Consider the following 21,731-nt stretch of genomic DNA (forward strand, 5'->3'; position numbering starts at 1 on the left):
CCGGAACGTAGAAATGACCATTACTTTCACACTGGTTGCAATTATTCCTTTTATAGGATGGAAAAACTGTTGTATTTATATTGCATTTCATGGTTCTGGCGTTGACTTCTAAGGCCCGAGCTATTCGATCTTGTGAAGCATCGCCCTACAGTGAAGCCAAGGTCGCCCGAAACGCAGAAATAACCATTACTTTCACACTGGTTGCAATTATTCCTTTTATACGATGGAAAAACTGTTGTATTTATATTGTATTTTATGTTTCTGGCGTTGACACATAAGGCCCTAACTATACGATGTGATGGAGCAACGCCCTAGAGTGAAGCCGAGGTTGCCCGGAACGTAGAAATAACCATTAATTTCACACTGTTTGCTATTACTCCTGTTATACAATGGAAAAACTGTTGTATTTTCATTGTATTTTATGCTTCTGGCGTAGACTTCTAAGGCCCGATCTATACGATCTCATGAAGCATCGCCCTAGAGTGAAGCCTTGGTTCCCCAGAACGTAGAAATAACCATTAATTTCACAATGGTTGCAACTACTCCGGTTATACAATGGAAAAACTGTTGTATTTTTATTGTATTTTATGCTTCTGGTGTTGTCTTCTAAAGCCCGAGGTATTCGATTTGGTGAAGCATCGCCCTAGAGTGAATCCTAGGTTTGGCGGGACGTAGAAATACCCATTAATTTCACACTGGTTGCAATTACTCCTGTTATACGATGGAAAAACTGTTGTATTTTTATTGTATTTTGTGCTTCTGGCGTTGACATCTAAGGCCCGAGCTATTCGATGTGGTGGAGCAACGAGCTAGAGTGAAGCCTACTTTGCCCGGAACGTAGAAATGATCATTAATTTCACACTGGTTGCAATTACTCCTGTCATACAATGGAAGAACTGCTGTATTTCTATTGTATTTCATGCTTCTGGCGTTGACTTCTAAGGTCCGAGCTATCCGATCTTGTGAAGCATCGCCCTAGTGTGAGAACTAGGTTGCCCGGAACGTAGAAATAACCACTAATTTCACACTGGTTGTAATTACTCCTGTTATACAATGGAAAAACTGTTGTATTTTTATTGCATTTTACGCTTCTGGCGTTGACTTCTAAGGCCCGAGCTCTTGGATTTGGTGGAGCGACGCCCTAGTGTGAAGCCTAGGTTGCCCGGAACGTAGAAATAACCATTAATTTCACACTGGTTGCAATTACTCCTGTTATACAATGGAAAAACTATTGTATTTTTATTGTATTTTATGCTTCTGGCGTTGACTTCTAAGGCCCTAACTATTCGATGTGGTGGAGCAACGCCCTAGAGTGAAGCCTAGGTTGCCCGGAGCGTAGAAATAACCATTAATTTCACACTGGTTGCAATTACTCCTGTTATACAATGGAAATCTGTTGTATTTTTATTGTATTTTATGCTTCTGGCGTTGACTTCTAAGGCCCGAGCTATTCGATTTGGTGGAGCAACGAGCTAGAGTGAAGCCTAGGATTCCCGGAACGTAGAAATGAATATTACTTTCACACTGGTTGCAATTATTTTTATTATACTATGGAAAAACTCTTGTATTTTTATTGTATTTTATGCTTCTGGCGTTGACTTCTAAGGCCCGAGGTATTCGATCTTGTCAAGCATCGCCCCCGAGTGAAGCCTAGGTCGCCCGAAACGTAGAAATGACCATTACTTTCACACTGGTTGCAATTATTCCTTTTATACGATGGAAAGACTGTTGCATTTATATTGTGCTTTATGCTTCTGGCGTTGACTTCTAAGGCCTGAGTTCTTCGATTTGGTGGAACAAGGAGCTAGAGTGAAGCCTAGGTTGCCCGGAACGTAGAAATGACCATTACTTTCACACTGGTTGCAATTATTCCTTTTATAGGATGGAAAAACTGTTGTATTTATATTGCATTTCATGGTTCTGGCGTTGACTTCTAAGGACCGAGCTATTCGATCTTGTGAAGCATCGCCCTAGAGTGAAGCCAAGGTCGCCCGAAACGCAGAAATAACCATTACTTTCACACTGGTTGCAATTATTCCTTTTATACGATGGAAAAACTGTTGTATTTATATTGTATTTTATGTTTCTGGCGTTGACACATAAGGCCCTAACTATACGATGTGATGGAGCAACGCCCTAGAGTGAAGCCGAGGTTGCCCGGAACGTAGAAATAACCATTAATTTCACACTGTTTGCTATTACTCCTGTTATACAATGGAAAAACTGTTGTATTTTCATTGTATTTTATGTTTCTGGCGTTGACTTTCAATGCCCGAGCTATTCGATTCGGTGGAGCAACGAGCTAGAGTGAAGCCTAGGTTGCCCGGAACGTAGAAATAACCATTAATTTCACACTGGTTGCAATTACTCCTGTTATACCATGGAAAAACTGTTGCATTTTTATTGTTTTTTATGCTTCTGGCGTTGACTGCTAAGGCACGAGCTATTCGATTTGGTGGAGCAACGAGCTAGAGTGAAGCCTAGGTTGCCCGGAACGTAGAAATCAACATTACTTGCACACTAGTTGCAATTATTTCTATTACACGAGGGAAAAACTGTTGTATTTTTATTGTAGTTTATGCTTCTGGCGTTGACTTCTAAGGCCCGAGCTATTCGATCTGGTGGAGCGACGCCCTAGAGTGAAGCCAAGGTTGCCCGGAACGTAGAAATAACCATTAATTTCACACTGGTTGCAGTTACTCCTGTTATACCATGGAAAAACTGTTGTACTTTTATTGTATTTTATGCTTCTGGTGTTGACTTCTAAGGCCCGAGCTATTCGATTTGGTGCAGCAGCGCCCTAAAGTGAAACCTTGGTTTTCCGGAACGTAGAAATAAACATTAATTGCACACTGGCTGCACTTACTCCTTTTATACGATGGAAAAACTGTTGTATGTTTATTGTATTTTATGCTTCTGGCGTTGAATTCTGAGAACCTAGCTATTCGATATGTTGGAGCAACGCCCTAGAGTGAAGCCTAGGTTGCCCGGAACGTAGAAATGAGCATTACTTTCACACTGGTTGCAATTATTTCTATTGTACGATGGAAAAACTGTTGTATTTTTATTGCATTTTATGCTTCTGGCGTTGACTTCTAAGGCACCAGGTATTCGATCTGGTGAAGCATCGCCCTAGAGTGAAGACCAGGTAGCCCGGAACGTAGAAATGGCAATTAGTTTCACACTGGTTGCAATTATTACTGTTATACGATGGAAGAGGTGTTGCATTTTTACTGTATTTTATGCTTCTGGCGTTGACTTCTAACGCACCAGCTATTCGATCTGGTGAAGCGTTGCCCTAGAGTGAATACCAGGTTGCCCGGAACGTAGACATGACCATGAGTTTCACACTGGTTGCAATTATTACTGTTATACGATGAAAAGTCTGTTGTATTTTTAATGCATTTCATGATTCTGGCGCTGACCTCAAAGGCCCGAGCTAGTCGATCTTGTGAAGTATCGCCCTAGAGTGAAGCCTAGGTCGCCCGAAACATAGAAATGACCATTACTTTCACACTGTTTGCAATTATTCCTTTTATACGATGGAAAAGCTGTTGTATTTATATTGCTTTTTATGCTTCTGGCGATGACACCTAAGGCCCTAACTATTCGATGTGGTGGAGCAACGACCTAGAGTGAAGCCTAGGTTGCCCGCAACGTTGAAATAACGATTAATTTCACACTGGTTGCAATTACTCCTGTTAAAAATGGAAAAATTTGTTGTATTTTTATTTTATTTTGTGCTTCCGGCGTTGACATCTAGGGCCCTAACAATTCGATGTGGTGGAGCAACGCCCTAGAGTGAAGCCTAGGTAGCCCGGAACGTAGAAATGACCAATAGTTTCACACTGGTTGCAATTATTCCTTTTATACGATGGAAAAACTGTTGTATTTATATTGTATTTTATGCTTCTGGCGTTGACACATTAGGCCCTAACTATTCGATGTGGTGGATCCACGCCCTAGAGTGAAGCCTAGGTTGACCGGAACGTAGAAATAACCATTAATTTCACACTGGTTGCAATTACTCCTGTTATTCAATGGAAAAACTGTTGCATTTTTATTGTATTTTATGCTTCTGGCGTTTACTTCTAAGGCCCGAGCTATTCGATTTGGTGGAGCAACGAGCTAGAGTGAAGCCTAGGATTCCCGGAACGTAGAAATGAACATTACTTTCACACTGGTTGCAATTACCTCTATTATACTATGGAAAAACTGTTGTATTTTTATTGTATTTTATGGTTCTGGCGTTGACTTCTAAGGCCCGAGCTATTCGATCTTGTGAAGCATCGCCCTAGAGTGAAGCCAAGGTCGCCCGAAACGCAGAAATAACCATTACTTTCACACTGGTTGCAACTATTCCTTTTATACGATGGAAAAACTGTTGTATTTATATTGTATTTTATGTTTCTGGCGTTGACACATAAGGCCCTAACTATACGATGTGATGGAGCAACGCCCTAGAGTGAAGCCGAGGTTGCCCGGAACGTAGAAATAACCATTAATTTCACACTGGTTGCAATTACTCCTGTTATACGATGGAAAAACTGTTGTATTTTTATTGTATTTTGTGCTTCTGGCGTTGACATCTAAGGCCCGAGCTATTCGATGTGGTGGAGCAACGAGCTAGAGTGAAGCCTACTTTGCCCGGAACGTAGAAATGATCATTAATTTCACACTGGTTGCAATTACTCCTGTCATACAATGGAAGAACTGCTGTATTTCTATTGTATTTTATGCTTCTGGCGTTGACTTCTAAGGTCCGAGCTATCCGATCTTGTGAAGCATCGCCCTAGTGTGAGAACTAGGTTGCCCGGAACGTAGAAATAACCACTAATTTCACACTGGTTGTAATTACTCCTGTTATACAATGGAAAAACTGTTGTATTTTTATTGCATTTTACGCTTCTGGCGTTGACTTCTAAGGCCCGAGCTCTTGGATTTGGTGGAGCGACGCCCTAGTGTGAAGCTTAGGTTGCCCGGAACGTAGAAATGAACACTACTTTCACACTGGTTGCAATTATTCCTATTATAATAAGGAAAAACTGCTGTATTTTTATTGTATTTTATACTTCTGGTGTTGACTTCTAAGGCCCGAGCTATTCGATTTGGTGCAGCAACGCCCTAGTGTGAAACCTAGGTTTCCCGGGACGTAGAAATACCCATTAATTGCACACTGGTTGCAATTACTCCTGTTTTACGATGGAGAAACTGTTGTATTTTTATTGTATTTTGTGCTTATGGCATTGTCATCTAAGGCCAGAGCTATTCGATGAGGTGAAGGAACGAGCTAGAGTGTAGCCTAGGTTGCCCGGAACGTAGAAATGACCATTACTTTCACACTGGTTGCAATTATTCCTTTTATAGGATGGAAAAACTGTTGTATTTATATTGCATTTCATGGTTCTGGCGTTGACTCCCAAGGCCCTAGCTATTCGATGTGATGGAGCAACGCCCTAGAGTGAAGCCTAGGTTGCCGGAACGTAGAAATAACCATTAATTTCACACTGGTTGCAATTACTAAAGTTATCCAATGGAAAATCTGTTGAATTTTTATTGTATTTTATGCTTCTGGCGTTGACTTCTAATGCCCGAGCTATTCGATTTGGTGCAGCAACGATCTACAGTGAAGCCTAGGTTGCCCCGAACGTAGAAATGAACATTACTTTCACACTGGTTGCAATTATTTCTATTATACGATGGAAATACTGTTGTATTTTTATTGAATTTTATTCTTCTGGCGTTGACTTCTAAGGCCCGAACTATTCGATCTGGTGGAGCGACGCCCTAGAGTGAAGCCTAGGTTGCCGGAACGTATAAATAACCATTAATTTCACACTGGTTGCAACTACTAAAGTTATCCAATGGAAAATCTGTTGAATTTTTATTGTATTTTGTGCTTCTGGCGTTGACTTCTAAGGTCCGAGCTATCCGATCTTGTGAAGCATCGCCCTAGAGTGAGGACTAGGTTGCCCGGAACGTAGAAATAACCAATAATTTCACACTGGTTGTAATTACTCCTGTTAAACAATGGAAAGACTGTTGTATTTTTATTGCATTTTAAGCTTCTGGTGTTGTTTTCTAAGGCCCGAGGTATTCGATTTGGTGCAGCAACGCCATAGAGTGAAACCTAGGTTTCCCGTGGACGTAGAAATTCCCATTAATTTCACACTGGTTGCATTTACTCCTGTTATACAATGGAAAAACTGTTGTATTTTCATTGTATTTTATGTTTCTGGCGTTGACTTTCAATGCCCGAGCTATTCGATTCGGTGGAGCAACGAGCTAGAGTGAAGCCTAGGTTGCCCGGAACGTAGAAATAACCATTAATTTCACACTGGTTGCAATTACTCCTGTTATACCATGGAAAAACTGTTGCATTTTTATTGTTTTTTATGCTTCTGGCGTTGACTGCTAAGGCACGAGCTATTCGATTTGGTGGAGCAACGAGCTAGAGTGAAGCCTAGGTTGCCCGGAACGTAGAAATCAACATTACTTGCACACTAGTTGCAATTATTTCTATTACACGAGGGAAAAACTGTTGTATTTTTATTGTAGTTTATGCTTCTGGCGTTGACTTCTAAGGCCCGAGCTATTCGATCTGGTGGAGCGACGCCCTAGAGTGAAGCCAAGGTTGCCCGGAACGTAGAAATAACCATTAATTTCACACTGGTTGCAATTACTCCTGTTATACCATGGAAAAACTGTTGTACTTTTATTGTATTTTATGCTTCTGGTGTTGACTTCTAAGGCCCGAGCTATTCGATTTGGTGCAGCAGCGCCCTAAAGTGAAACCTTGGTTTTCCGGAACGTAGAAATAAACATTAGTTGCACACTGGCTGCACTTACTCCTGTTATACGATGGAAAAACTGTTGTATGTTTATTGTATTTTATGCTTCTGGCGTTGAATTCTGAGAACCTAGCTATTCGATATGTTGGAGCAACGCCCTAGAGTGAAGACCAGGTAGCCCGGAACGTAGAAATGGCAATTAGTTTCACACTGGTTGCAATTATTACTGTTATACGATGGAAGAGGTGTTGCATTTTTACTGTATTTTATGCTTCTGGCGTTGACTTCTAACGCACCAGCTATTCGATCTGGTGAAGCGTTGCCCTAGAGTGAATACCAGGTTGCCCGGAACGTAGACATGACCATGAGTTTCACACTGGTTGCAATTATTACTGTTATACGATGAAAAGTCTGTTGTATTTTTAATGCATTTCATGATTCTGGCGCTGACCTCAAAGGCCCGAGCTAGTCGATCTTGTGAAGTATCGCCCTAGAGTGAAGCCTAGGTCGCCCGAAACATAGAAATAACCATTACTTTCACACTGGTTGCAATTATTCCTTTTATACGATGGAAAAGCTGTTGTATTTATATTGCTTTTTATGCTTCTGGCTATGACACCTAAGGCCCTAACTATTCGATGTGGTGGAGCAACGACCTAGAGTGAAGCCTAGGTTGCCCGCAACGTTGAAATAACGATTAATTTCACACTGGTTGCAATTACTCCTGTTAAAAATGGAAAAATTTGTTGTATTTTTATTTTATTTTGTGCTTCTGGCGTTGACATCTAAGGCCCGAGCAATTCGATGTGGTGGACAAACGAGCTGGAGTGAAGCCTAGGATGCCCGGAACGAAGAAATCACCATTACTTTCACACTGGTTGCAATTATTTCTATTATACGATGGAAAAACTGTTGTATTTTTATTGTATTTTATGCTTCTGGCGTTGACTTCCAAGGCCTGAGTTCTTCGATTTGGTGGAACAAGGAGCTAGAGTGAAGCCTAGGTTGCCCGGAACGTAGAAATAACCATTAATTTCATACTAGTTGCAATTACTTCTGTTACAAATGGAAAAATTTGTTGTATTTTTATTTTATTTTGTGCTTCTGGCGTTGACATCTAAGGCCCGAGCTATTCGATGTGGTGGAGCAACGCCCTAGAGTGAAGCCTAGGTCGCCCGAAGCATAGAAATGACCATTACTTTCTCACTGGTTGCAATAATTCCTTTTATACGATGGAAAAACTGCTGTATTTATATTGTATTTTATGCTTCTGGCGTTGACTTCTAAGGCCCGAGATGTTCGATCTTGTGAAGATTCGCCCTAGAGTGAAGCCTATGTTGCCCGGAACGTAGAAATGGCCATTACTTCCACACTGGTTGCAATTATTTCTATTATACGATGGAAAAACTGTTGTACTTTTATTGTATATTATGCTTCTGGCGTTGACCTCGAAGGCCCGAGCTATTCGATCAGGTAGAGCAACATCCTACACTGAAGTCTAGGTTGTCCGGAACGTAGACATGACCATGAGTTTCACACTTGTTGCAATTATTCCGTCTATACGATGGAAAAACTGATGTCTTTATATTGTATTTTATGCTTCCGGCGTTGACATCTAGAGCCCTAACAATTCGATGTTGTGGAGCAACGCCCTAGAGTGAAGCCTAGGTAGCCCGGAACGTAGAAATGACCAATAGTTTCACACTGGTTGCAATTATTCCTTTTATACGATGGAAAAACTGTTGTATTTATATTGTATTTTATGCTTCTGGCGTTGACACATTAGGCCCTAACTATTCGATGTGGTGGAGCCACGCCCTAGAGTGAAGCCTAGGTTGCCCGGAACGTAGAAATAACCATGAATTTCACACTGGTTGCAATTACTCCTGATATACAATGGAAGAACTGTTGGATTTTTAATGTATTTTATGCTTCTGGCGTTGACTTCTAATGCCCGAGCTATTCGACTTGGTGGAGCAACTAGCTAGGGTGGAGTCTAGGTTGCCCGGAACGTAGAAATAACCATTAATTGCACACTGGTTGCAATTACTCCTGTTATACAATGGAAGAACTGTTGGATTTTTATTGTATTTTATGCTTCTGGCGTTGACTTCTAAGGACCGAGCTATTAGATCTTGTGAAGCATCGCCCTAGAGTGAAGCCTAGGTTTCCCGGAACGTAGAAATAACCATTAATTTCACACTGGTTGCAATTACCCCTGTTATACGATGGAAAAACTGTTGTACTTATATTGTATTTTATGCTTCTCGCGTTGACACCTAACGTCCTAACTATCCGACGTGGTGTAGGAACGCCCTAGAGTGAAGCCTAGGTTGCCCGGAACGTATAAATAACCATCAATTTCACACTGGTTGCAACTACACCTGTTATACAATGGAAAAGCTGTTGTATTTTTATTGTATTTTATGCTTCTGGCGTTGACTTCTATGGCCCTAGCTATTCGATTTGGTGGAGCAACGAGCTAGAGTGAAGCCTAGGTTGCCCGGAACGTAGAAATGAGCATTACTTTCACACTGGTTGCTATTATTTCTATTATACGATGGAAAAACTGTTGTATTTTTATTGTATTTTATGCTTCTGGCGTTGACTTCTCAGGCCCGAGCTATTCGATCTTGTGTAGCATCGCCCCAGGGTGAAGCCTATGTCGCCCGAAACGGAGAAATGACAATTACTTTCACACTGCTTGCAATTATTCCTTTTATAGAATGGAAAAACTGTTGTATTTATATTGTATTTTATGCTTCTGGCGTTGACTTCTAAGGCCTGAGTTCTTCGATTTGGTGGAACAAGGAGCTAGAGTGAGGCCTAGGTTGCCCGGAACGTAGAAATAACCATTAATTTCATACTGGTTGCAATTACTCCTGTTACAAATGGAAAAAGTGTTGTATTTTTATTGTATTTTATGCTTCAGGCGTTGGCTTCTAAGGCCCGAGCTATTCGATTTGGTGGACCAACGAGCTAGAGTGAAGCCTAGGTTGCTCGGAACGTAGAAATGAATATTACTTTCACACTGGTTGCTATTACTCCTGTTATACAATGGAAAAACTGTACTATTTTTATTGTATTTTATGCTTCTGACGTTGACTTCCAAGGCCTGAGTTCTTCGATTTGGTGGAACAAGGAGCTAGAGTGAAGCCTAGGTTGCCCGGAACGTTGAAATAACCATTAATTTCATACTGGTTGCAATTACTTCTGTTACAAATGGAAAAATTTGTTGTCTTTTTATTTTATTTTGTGCTTCTGGCGTTGACATCTAAGGCCCGAGCTATTCGATGTGGTGGAGCAACGCCCTAGAGTGAAGCCTAGGTCGCCCGAAGCATAGAAATGACCATTACTTTCTCACTGGTTGCAATAATTCCTTTTATACGATGGAAAAACTGCTGTATTTATATTGTATTTTATGCTTCTGGCGTTGTCTTCTAAGGCCCGAGCTGTTCGATCTTGTGAAGCATCGCCCTAGAGTGAAGCCTATGTTGCCCGGAACGTAGAAATGACCATTACTTCCACACTGGTTGCAATTATTTCTATTATACGATGGAAAAACTGTTGTACTTTTATTGTATATTATGCTTCTGGCGTTGACCTCGAAGGCCCGAGCTATTCGAACAGGTAGAGCAACGCCCTACACTGAAACCTAGGTTGTCCGGAACGTAGAAATGACCATTACTTTCACACTTGTTGCAATTATTCCGTCTATACGATGGAAAAACTGATGTCTTTATATTGTATTTTATGCTTCCAGCGTTGACATCTAGGGACCTAACAATTCGATGTTGTGGAGCAACGCCCTAGAGTGAAGCCTAGGTAGCCCGGAACGTAGAAATGACCAATAGTTTCACACTGGTTGCAATTATTCCTTTTATACGATGGAAAAACTGTTGTATTTATATTGTATTTTATGCTTCTGGCGTTGACACATTAGGCCCTAACTATTCGATGTGGTGGAGCCACGCCCTAGAGTGAAGCCTAGGTTGACCGGAACGTAGAAATAACCATTAATTTCACACTGGTTGCAATTACTCCTGTTATTCAATGGAAAAACTGTTGCATTTTTATTGTATTTTATGCTTCTGGCGTTGACTTCTAAGGCCCGAGCTATTCGATTTGGTGGAGCAACGAGCTAGAGTGAAGCCTAGGATTCCCGGAACGTAGAAATGAACATTACTTTCACACTGGTTGCAATTACCTCTATTATACTATGGAAAAACTGTTGTATTTTTCTTGTATTTTATGCTTCTGGCGTTGACTTCTAAGGCCCGAGCTATTCGATCTTGTGAAGCATCGCCCCAGAGTGAAGCCTAGGTCGCCCGAAACGTAGAAATGACTATTACTTTCACACTTGTTGCATTTATTCCGTTTATACGATGGAAAAACTGCTGTATTTATATTGCATTTTATGCCCCTGGCGTTGACATCCAAGGCCCTAACAATTCGATGTTGTGGAGCAACGCCCTAGAGCGAAGCCTAGGTTGCCCGGAACGTAGAAATGATCATTAGTTTCACACTGGTTGCAATTATTCCTGTTATACGATGGAAAGTCTGTTGTATTTTTGTTGCACTTTATGCTTCTGGCGTTGACTTCTAAGGCCCGAGCTATTCGATCTGGTGAAGCATCGCCCCACAGTGATGTGTAGGTTGGCCTGAACGTAGAAATGATCATTACCTTCACACTGGTTGCAATTATTCCTTTTATACGATGGAAAAACTGTTGTAATTATAATGTATTTTATGCTTCTGGCGTTCACATCTAAGACTCTAACTATTCGACCTGGTGGAACAACGCCCTAGAGTGAAGACTAGGTTGCCCGGAACGTAGAAATAACCATTAATTTCACACTGGTTGCAATTACTCCTGTTATACAATGGAAAAACTATTGTATTTTTATTGTATTTTATGCTTCAGGCGTTGGCTTCTAAGGCCCGAGCTATTCGATTTGGTGGACCAACGAGCTAGAGTGAAGCCTAGGTTGCTCGGAACGTAGAAATGAATATTACTTTCACACTGGTTGCTATTACTCCTGTTATACAATGGAAAAACTGTACTATTTTTATTGTATTTTATGCTTCTGACGTTGACTTCCAAGGCCTGAGTTCTTCGATTTGGTGGAACAAGGAGCTAGAGTGAAGCCTAGGTTGCCCGGAACGTTGAAATAACCATTAATTTCATACTGGTTGCAATTACTTCTGTTACAAATGGAAAAATTTGTTGTCTTTTTATTTTATTTTGTGCTTCTGGCGTTGACATCTAAGGCCCGAGCTATTCGATGTGGTGGAGCAACGCCCTAGAGTGAAGCCTAGGTCGCCCGAAGCATAGAAATGACCATTACTTTCTCACTGGTTGCAATAATTCCTTTTATACGATGGAAAAACTGCTGTATTTATATTGTATTTTATGCTTCTGGCGTTGTCTTCTAAGGCCCGAGCTGTTCGATCTTGTGAAGCATCGCCCTAGAGTGAAGCCTATGTTGCCCGGAACGTAGAAATGACCATTACTTCCACACTGGTTGCAATTATTTCTATTATACGATGGAAAAACTGTTGTACTTTTATTGTATATTATGCTTCTGGCGTTGACCTCGAAGGCCCGAGCTATTCGATCAGGTAGAGCAACGCCCTACACTGAAACCTAGGTTGTCCGGAACGTAGAAATGACCATTACTTTCACACTTGTTGCAATTATTCCGTCTATACGAAGGAAAAACTGATGTCTTTATATTGTATTTTATGCTTCCGGCGTTGACATCTAGGGCCCTAACAATTCGATGTTGTGGAGCAACGCCCTAGAGTGAAGCCTAGGTAGCCCGGAACGTAGAAATGACCAATAGTTTCACACTGGTTGCAATTATTCCTTTTATACGATGGAAAAACTGTTGTATTTATATTGTATTTTATGCTTCTGGCGTTGACACATTAGGCCCTAACTATTCGATGTGGTGGAGCCACGCCCTAGAGTGAAGCCTAGGTTGACCGGAACGTAGAAATAACCATTAATTTCACACTGGTTGCAATTACTCCTGTTATTCAATGGAAAAACTGTTGCATTTTTATTGTATTTTATGCTTCTGGCGTTGACTTCTAAGGCCCGAGCTATTCGATTTGGTGGAGCAACGAGCTAGAGTGAAGCCTAGGATTCCCGGAACGTAGAAATGAACATTACTTTCACACTGGTTGCAATTACCTCTATTATACTATGGAAAAACTGTTGTACTTTTATTGTATTTTATGCTTCTGGCGTTGACTTCTAAGGCCCGAGCTATTCGATCTTGTGAAGCATCGCCCCAGAGTGAAGCCTAGGTCGCCCGAAACGTAGAAATGACTATTACTTTCACACTTGTTGCATTTATTCCGTTTATACGATGGAAAAACTGCTGTATTTATATTGCATTTTATGCTCCTGGCGTTGACATCCAAGGCCCTAACAATTCGATGTTGTGGAGCAACGCCCTAGAGCGAAGCCTAGGTTGCCCGGAACGTAGAAATGATCATTAGTTTCACACTGGTTGCAATTATTCCTGTTATACGATGGAAAGTCTGTTGTATTTTTGTTGCACTTTATGCTTCTGGCGTTCACTTCTAAGGCCCGAGCTATTCGATCTGGTGAAGCATCGCCCCACAGTGATGTGTAGGTTGGCCTGAACGTAGAAATGATCATTACCTTCACACTGGTTGCAATTATTCCTTTTATACGATGGAAAAACTGTTGTAATTATAATGTATTTTATGCTTCTGGCGTTCACATCTAAGACTCTAACTATTCGACCTGGTGGAACAACGCCCTAGAGTGAAGACTAGGTTGCCCGGAACGTAGAAATAACCATTAATTTCACACTGGTTGCAATTACTCCAGTTATACAATGGAAAAACTGTTGTATTTTTATTGTATTTTATGCTTCTGGCTTTTACACCTAAGCGCCTAGCTATTCGACGTGGTGAAGCAACGCCCTAGAGTGAAGCCCAGGTTGCACAGAACGCAGAAATATCCAATAATTTCACAATCGTTGCAATTACTCCGGTTATACAATGGAAAAACTGTTGTATTTTTATTGTATTTTATGCTTCTGGTGTTGACTTCTAAGGCCCGAGCTATTCGATTTGGTGCAGCAACGACCTAGAGTGAAACATAGGTTTCCCCGGGACGTAGAGATACCCATTAATTTCACACAGGTTGCATTTACACCTGTTATACGATGGAAACACTGTTGTATTTTTATTGTATTTTGTGCTTCTGGCGTTGACATCTAAGGCCCGAGCTATTCGATTTGGTGGAGCAACGAGCTAGAGTGAAGCCTAGGTTGCCCCGAACTTAGAAATGACCATTAATTTCACACTAGTTGCAATTACTCCTGCCATACAATGGAAAAACTCCTGTATTTCTATTGTATTTTATGCTTCTGGCGTTGACTTCTAAGGTCCGAGCTATCCGATCTTGTGAAGCATCGCCCTAGAGTGAGGACTAGGTTGAACGGAACGTAGAAATAACCACTAATTTCACACTGGTTGTAATTACTCCTGCTATACAATGGAAAAACTGTTGTATTTTTATTGCATTTTATGCTTCTGGCGTTGACTTCTAAGGCTCGAGCTCTTCGATTTCGTGGGGCAACGAGCTAGAGTGGAGCCTAGGTTTCCCGGAACGTAGAAATAACCATTAATTTCACACTGGTTGCAATTATTTCTGTTATACGAAGGAAAAAATGTTGTATTTTTATTGTATTTTATGCTTCTGGCGTTGACTTCTAAGGCCCGATCTATTCGATCTGGTGGAGCGACGCCCTAGGGTGAAGCCTAGGTTGCCTGGAACGTAGAAATGAACATTACATTCACACTGGTTGCAATTATTTCTATTATACGAAGGAAAAACTGTTGTATTTTTATTGTATTTTATGCTTCTGGTGTTGACTTCTAAGGCCCGAGCTATTCGATTTGGTGCAGCAACGCCCTAGAGTGAAACCTAGGTTTCCGGGGACGTAGAAATACCCATTAATTTCACACTGGTTGCAATTACTCCTGTTATACGATGGAAAAACTGTTGTACTTTTTTTGTATTTTGTGCTTATGGCGTTGTCATCTAAGGCCCGAGCTATTCGATGAGGTTGAGCAACGAGCTAGAGTGAAGCCTAGGTTGCCCGGAACGTAGAAATGACCATTACTTTCACACTGGTTGCAATTATTCCTTTTATAGGATGGAAAAACTGTTGTATTTATATTGTACTTCATGCTTCTGGCGTTGACTCCCAAGGCCCTAACTATTCGATGTGATGGAGCAACGCCCTAGAGTGAAGCGTAGGTTGCCCGGAACGTAGAAATAACCATTAATTTCACGCTGGTTGCAATTACTAAAGTTATACAATGGAAAATCTGTTGAATTTTTATTGTATTTCATGCTTCTGGCGTTGACTTCTAATGCCCGAGCTATTCGATTTGGTGGAGCAACGAGCTACAGTGAAGCCTAGGTTGCCCCGAACGTAGAAATGAACATTACTTTCACACTGGTTGCAATTATTTCTATTATACGATGGAAAAACTGTAGTATTTTTATTGTATTTTATTCTTCTGGCGTTGACTTCTAAGGCCCGAACTATTCGATCTGGTGGAGCGACGACCTAGAGTGAAGCCTAGGATTCCCGGAACGTAGAAATAACCATTAATTTCACACTGTTTGCTATTACTCCTGTTATACAATGGAAAAACTGTTGTATTTCTATTGTTTTTTATGCTTCTGGCGTTGACTTCTAAGGCACGTGCTATTCGATTTGGTGGAGCAACGAGCTAGAGTGAAGCCTAGGTTGCCCGGAACGTAGAAATGAACATTACTTGCACACTGGTTGCAATTATTCCTTTTATACGATGGAAAGGCTGTTGTATTTATATTGCTTTTTATGCTTCTGGCGATGACACCTAAGGCCCTAACTATTCGATGTGGTGGAGCAACGACCTACAGTGAAGCCTAGGTTGCCCGCAACGTTGAAATAACGATTAATTTCACACTGGTTGCAAGTACTCCTGTTAAAAATGGAAAAAATTGTTGTATTTTTATTTTATTTTGTGCTTCTGGCGTTGACATCTAAGGCCCGAGCTATTCGATATGGTGGAGCAACGCCCTAGAGTGAAGCCTAGGTCGCCCGAAGCATAGAAATGACCATTACTTTCTCACTGGTTGCAATAATTCCTTTTATACGATGGAAAAACTGCTGTATTTATATTGTATTTTATGCTTCTGGCGTTGACTTCTAAGGCCCGAGCTGTTCGATCTTGTGAAGCATCGCCCTAGAGTGAAGCCTATGTTGCCCGGAACGTAGAAATACCCATTAATTTCACACTGGTTGCATTTACTCCTGTTATACGATGGAAAAACTGTTGTATTTTTATTGTATTTTGTGCTTCTGGCGTTGACATCTAAGGCCCGAGCTATTCGATGTGGTGGAGCAACGAGCTAGAGTGAAGCCTACTTTGCCCGGAACGTAGAAATAACCATTAATTTCACAATGGTTGCAATTACTCCGGTTATACAATGGAAAAACTGTTGTATTTTTATTGTATTTTATGCTTCTGGTGTTGTCTTCTAAAGCCCGAGGTATTCGATTGGGTGCAGCAACGCCCAAGAGTGAAACCTATTTTTCCCCGCGACGTAGAAATACCCATTAATTTCACACTGGTTGCATTTACACCTGTTATACGATGGAAAAACTGTTGTATTTTTAATGTATTTTATGCTTCTGGCGTTGACGTCTAAGGCCCGAGCTATTCGATGTGGTGGAGCAACGAGCTAGAGTGAAGCCTACTTTGCCCGGAACGTAGAAATGACCATTAATTTCACACTGGTTGCAATTACTCCTGTCATACAATGGAAAAACTGTTGTATCTTTATTGCATTTTGTACTTCTGGGGTTAACTTCTAAGGCCCGAGCTCTTCGATTTGGAGGGGTAACGAGCTAGAGTGGAGCCTAGGTTGCCCGGAACGTAGAAATAACCATTAATTTCACACTGGTTGCAATTACTCCAGTTATACAATGGAAAAACTGTTGTATTTTTATTGTATTTTATGCTTCTGGCTTTTACACCTAAGCGCCTAGCTATTCGACGTGGTGAAGCAACGCCCTAGAGTGAAGCCCAGGTTGCACAGAACGCAGAAATATCCAATAATTTCACAATCGTTGCAATTACTCCGGTTATACAATGGAAAAACTGTTGTATTTTTATTGTATTTTATGCTTCTGGTGTTGACTTCTAAGGCCCGAGCTATTCGATTTGGTGCAGCAACGACCTAGAGTGAAACATAGGTTTCCCCGGGACGTAGAGATACCCATTAATTTCACACAGGTTGCATTTACACCTGTTATACGATGGAAACACTGTTGTATTTTTATTGTATTTTGTGCTTCTGGCGTTGACATCTAAGGCCCGAGCTATTCGATTTGGTGGAGCAACGAGCTAGAGTGAAGCCTAGGTTGCCCCGAACTTAGAAATGACCATTAATTTCACACTAGTTGCAATTACTCCTGCCATACAATGGAAAAACTCCTGTATTTCTATTGTATTTTATGCTTCTGGCGTTGACTTCTAAGGTCCGAGCTATCCGATCTTGTGAAGCATCGCCCTAGAGTGAGGACTAGGTTGAACGGAACGTAGAAATAACCACTAATTTCACACTGGTTGTAATTACTCCTGCTATACAATGGAAAAACTGTTGTATTTTTATTGCATTTTATGCTTCTGGCGTTGACTTCTAAGGCTCGAGCTCTTCGATTTCGTGGGGCAACGAGCTAGAGTGGAGCCTAGGTTTCCCGGAACGTAGAAATAACCATTAATTTCACACTGGTTGCAATTATTTCTGTTATACGAAGGAAAAACTGTTGTATTTTTATTGTATTTTATGCTTCTGGCGTTGACTTCTAAGGCCCGATCTATTCGATCTGGTGGAGCGACGCCCTAGGGTGAAGCCTAGGTTGCCTGGAACGTAGAAATGAACATTACATTCACACTGGTTGCAATTATTTCTATTATACGAAGGAAAAACTGTTGTATTTTTATTGTATTTTATGCTTCTGGTGTTGACTTCTAAGGCCCGAGCTATTCGATTTGGTGCAGCAACGCCCTAGAGTGAAACCTAGGTTTCCGGGGACGTAGAAATACCCATTAATTTCACACTGGTTGCAATTACTCCTGTTATACGATGGAAAAACTGTTGTACTTTTTTTGTATTTTGTGCTTATGGCGTTGTCATCTAAGGCCCGAGCTATTCGATGAGGTGGAGCAACGAGCTAGAGTGAAGCCTAGGTTGCCCGGAACGTAGAAATGACCATTACTTTCACACTGGTTGCAATTATTCCTTTTATAGGATGGAAAAACTGTTGTATTTATATTGTACTTCATGATTCTGGCGTTGACTCCCAAGGCCCTAACTATTCGATGTGATGGAGCAACGCCCTAGAGTGAAGCGTAGGTTGCCCGGAACGTAGAAATAACCATTAATTTCACGCTGGTTGCAATAATTCCTTTTATACGATGGAAAAACTGCTGTATTTATATTGTATTTTATGCTTCTGGCGTTGACTTCTAAGGCCCGAGCTGTTCGATCTTGTGAAGCATCGCCCTAGAGTGAAGCCTATGTTGCCCGGAACGTAGAAATGACCATTACTTCCACACTGGTTGCAATTATTTCTATTATACGATGGAAAAACTGTTGTACTTTTATTGTATATTATGCTTCTGGCGTTGACCTCGAAGGCCCGAGCTATTCGATCAGGTAGAGCAACGCCCTACACTGAAGCCTAGGTTGTCCGGAACGTAGAAATGACCATTACTTTCACTCTGGTTGCTATTATTCCTTTTATAGGATGGAAAAACTGTTGTATTTATATTGTATTTCATGCTTCTGGCGTTGACTCCCAAGGCCCTAACTATTCGATGTGATGGAGCAACGCCCTAGAGTGAAGCCTAGGTTGCCCGGAACGTAGAAATAACCATTAATTTCACACTGGTTGCAATTACTAAAGTTATACAATGGAAAATCTGTTGAATTTTCATTGTATTTTATGCTTCTGGCGTTGACTTCTAATGCCCGAGCTATTCGATTTGGTGGTGCAACGAGCTACTGTGAAGCCTAGGTTGCCCCGAACGTAGAAATGAACATTACTTTCACACTGGTTGCAATTATTTCTATTATACGAAGGAAAAACTGTTGTATTTTTATTGTATTTTGTGCTTCTGGCCTTGACATCTAAGGCCCGAGCTATTCGATCTTGTGAAGCATCGCCCTAGAGTGAAGCCTTGGTTGCCCAGAACGTAGAAATAACCATTAATTTCACAATGGCTGCAATTACTCCGGTTAGACAATGGAAAAACTGTTGTATTTTTATTTTATTTTATGCTTCTGGTATTGTCTTCTAAGGCCCGAGGTATTCGATTTGGTGCAGCAACGACCTAGAGTGAAACCTAGGTTTCCCCGGGACGTAGAAGTACCCATTAATTTCACACTGGTTGCAATTACTCCTGTCATACAATGGAAAAACTGTTGTATTTTTATTGTATTTTGTGCTTCTGGCGTTGACATCTAAGGCCCGAGCTATTCGATTTGGTGGAGCAACGAGCTAGAGTGAAGCCTAGGTTGCCCCGAACTTAGAAATGACCATTAGTTTCACACTAGTTGCAATTACTCCTGTCATACAATGGAAAAACTCCTGTATTTATATTGCATTTTATGCTTCTGGCGTTGACTTCTAAGGCCCGAGCTGTCCGATCTTGTGAAGCATCGCCCTAGAGTGAAGCCTATGTTGCCCGGAACGTAGAAATGACCATTACTTCCACACTGGTTGCAATTATTTCTATTATACGATGGAAAAACTGTTGTACTTTTATTGTATATTATGCTTCTGGCGATGACCTCGAAGGCCCGAGCTATTCGATCTGGTAGAGCAACGCCCTACACTCAAACCTAGGTTGTCCGGAACGTAGAAATGACCATTACTTTCACACTTGTTGCAATTATTCCGTCTATACGATGGAAAAACTGTTGTCTTTATATTGTATTTTATGCTTCCGGCGTTGACATCTAATGCCCTAACAATTCGATGTGGTGGAGCAACGCCCTAGAGTGAAGCCTAGGTAGCCCGGAACGTAGAAATAACCATTAATTTCATACTGGTTGCAATTACTCCTGTTATACGATGGAAAGAATGTTGTATTTATATTGTATTTTATGCTTCTGGCGTTGACTTCTAAGGCCTGAGTTCTTCGATTTGGTGGAACAAGGAGCTAGAGTGAGGCCTAGGTTGCCCGGAACGTAGAAATAACCATTAATTTCATACTGGTTGCAATTACTCCTGTTACAAATGGAAAAATTTGTTGCATTTTTATTTTATTTTGTGCTTCTGGCGTTGACATCTAAGGCCCGAGCTATTCGATGTGGTGGAGCAACGCCCTAGAGTGAAGCCTAGGTCGCCCGAAGCATAGAAATGACCATTACTTTCTCACTGGTTGCAATAATTCCTTTTATACGATGGAAAAACTGCTGTATTTATATTGCATTTTATGCTTCTGGCGTTGACTTCTAAGGCCCGAGCTGTTCGATCTTGTGAAGCATCGCCCTAGAGTGAAGCCTATGTTGCCCGGAACGTAGAAATGACCATTACTTCCACACTGGTTGCAATTGTTTCTATTATACGATGGAAAAACTGTTGTACTTTTATTGTATATTATGCTTCTGGCGTTGACCTCGAAGGCCCGAGCTATTCGATCTGGTAGAGCAACGCCCTACACTCAAACCTAGGTTGTCCGGAACGTAGAAATGACCATTACTTTCACACTTGTTGCAATTATTCCGTCTATACGATGGAAAAACTGTTGTCTTTATGTTGTATTTTATGCTTCCGGCGTTGACATCTAATGCCCTAACAATTCGATGTGGTGGAGCAACGCCCTAGAGTGAAGCCTAGGTAGCCCGGAACGTAGAAATAACCATTAATTTCATACTGGTTGCAATTACTCCTGTTATACGATGGAAAGACTGTTGTATTTATATTGTATTTTATGCTTCTGGCGTTGACTTCTAAGGCCTAAGTTCTTCGATTTGGTGGAACAAGGAGCTAGAGTGAGGCCTAGGTTGCCCGGAACGTAGAAATAACCATTAATTTCATACTGGTTGCAATTACTCCTGTTACAAATGGAAAAAGTGTTGTATTTTTATTGTATTTTATGCTTCAGGCGTTGGCTTCTAAGGCCCGAGCTATTCGATTTGGTGGACCAACGAGCTAGAGCGAAGCCTAGGTTGCTCGGAACGTAGAAATGAATATTACTTTGACACTGGTTGCTATTACTCCTGTTATACAATGGAAAAACTGTACTATTTTTATTGTATTTTATGCTTCTGACGTTGATTTCCAAGGCCTGAGTTCTTCGATTTGGTGGAACAAGGAGCTAGAGTGAAGCCTAGGTTGCCCCGAACGTAGAAATGAACATTACTTTCACACTGGTTGCAATTATTTCTATTATACGATGGAAAAACTGTTGTATTTTTATTGTATTTTGTGCTTCTGGCCTTGACATCTAAGGCCCGAGCTATTCGATCTTGTGAAGCATCGCCCTAGAGTGAAGCCTTGGTTGCCCAGAACGTAGAAATAACCATTAATTTCACAATGGCTGCAATTACTCCGGTTAGACAATGGAAAAACTGTTGTATTTTTATTTTATTTTATGCTTCTGGTGTTGTCTTCTAAGGCCCGAGATATTCGATTTGGTGCAGCAACGCCCTAGAGTGAAACCTAGGTTTCCCCGGGACGCAGAAGTACCCATTAATTTCACACTGGTTGCATTTACACCTGTTATACGATGGAAAAACTGTTGTATTTTTATTGTATTTTATGCTTCTGGCGTTGACATCTAAGGCCCGAGCTATTCGATGTGGTGGAGCAACGAGCTAGA

Source organism: Calliopsis andreniformis, chromosome 7 (assembly GCF_051401765.1).
Source record: "Calliopsis andreniformis isolate RMS-2024a chromosome 7, iyCalAndr_principal, whole genome shotgun sequence".
Taxonomy (NCBI): Eukaryota; Metazoa; Arthropoda; class Insecta; order Hymenoptera; family Andrenidae; genus Calliopsis; species Calliopsis andreniformis.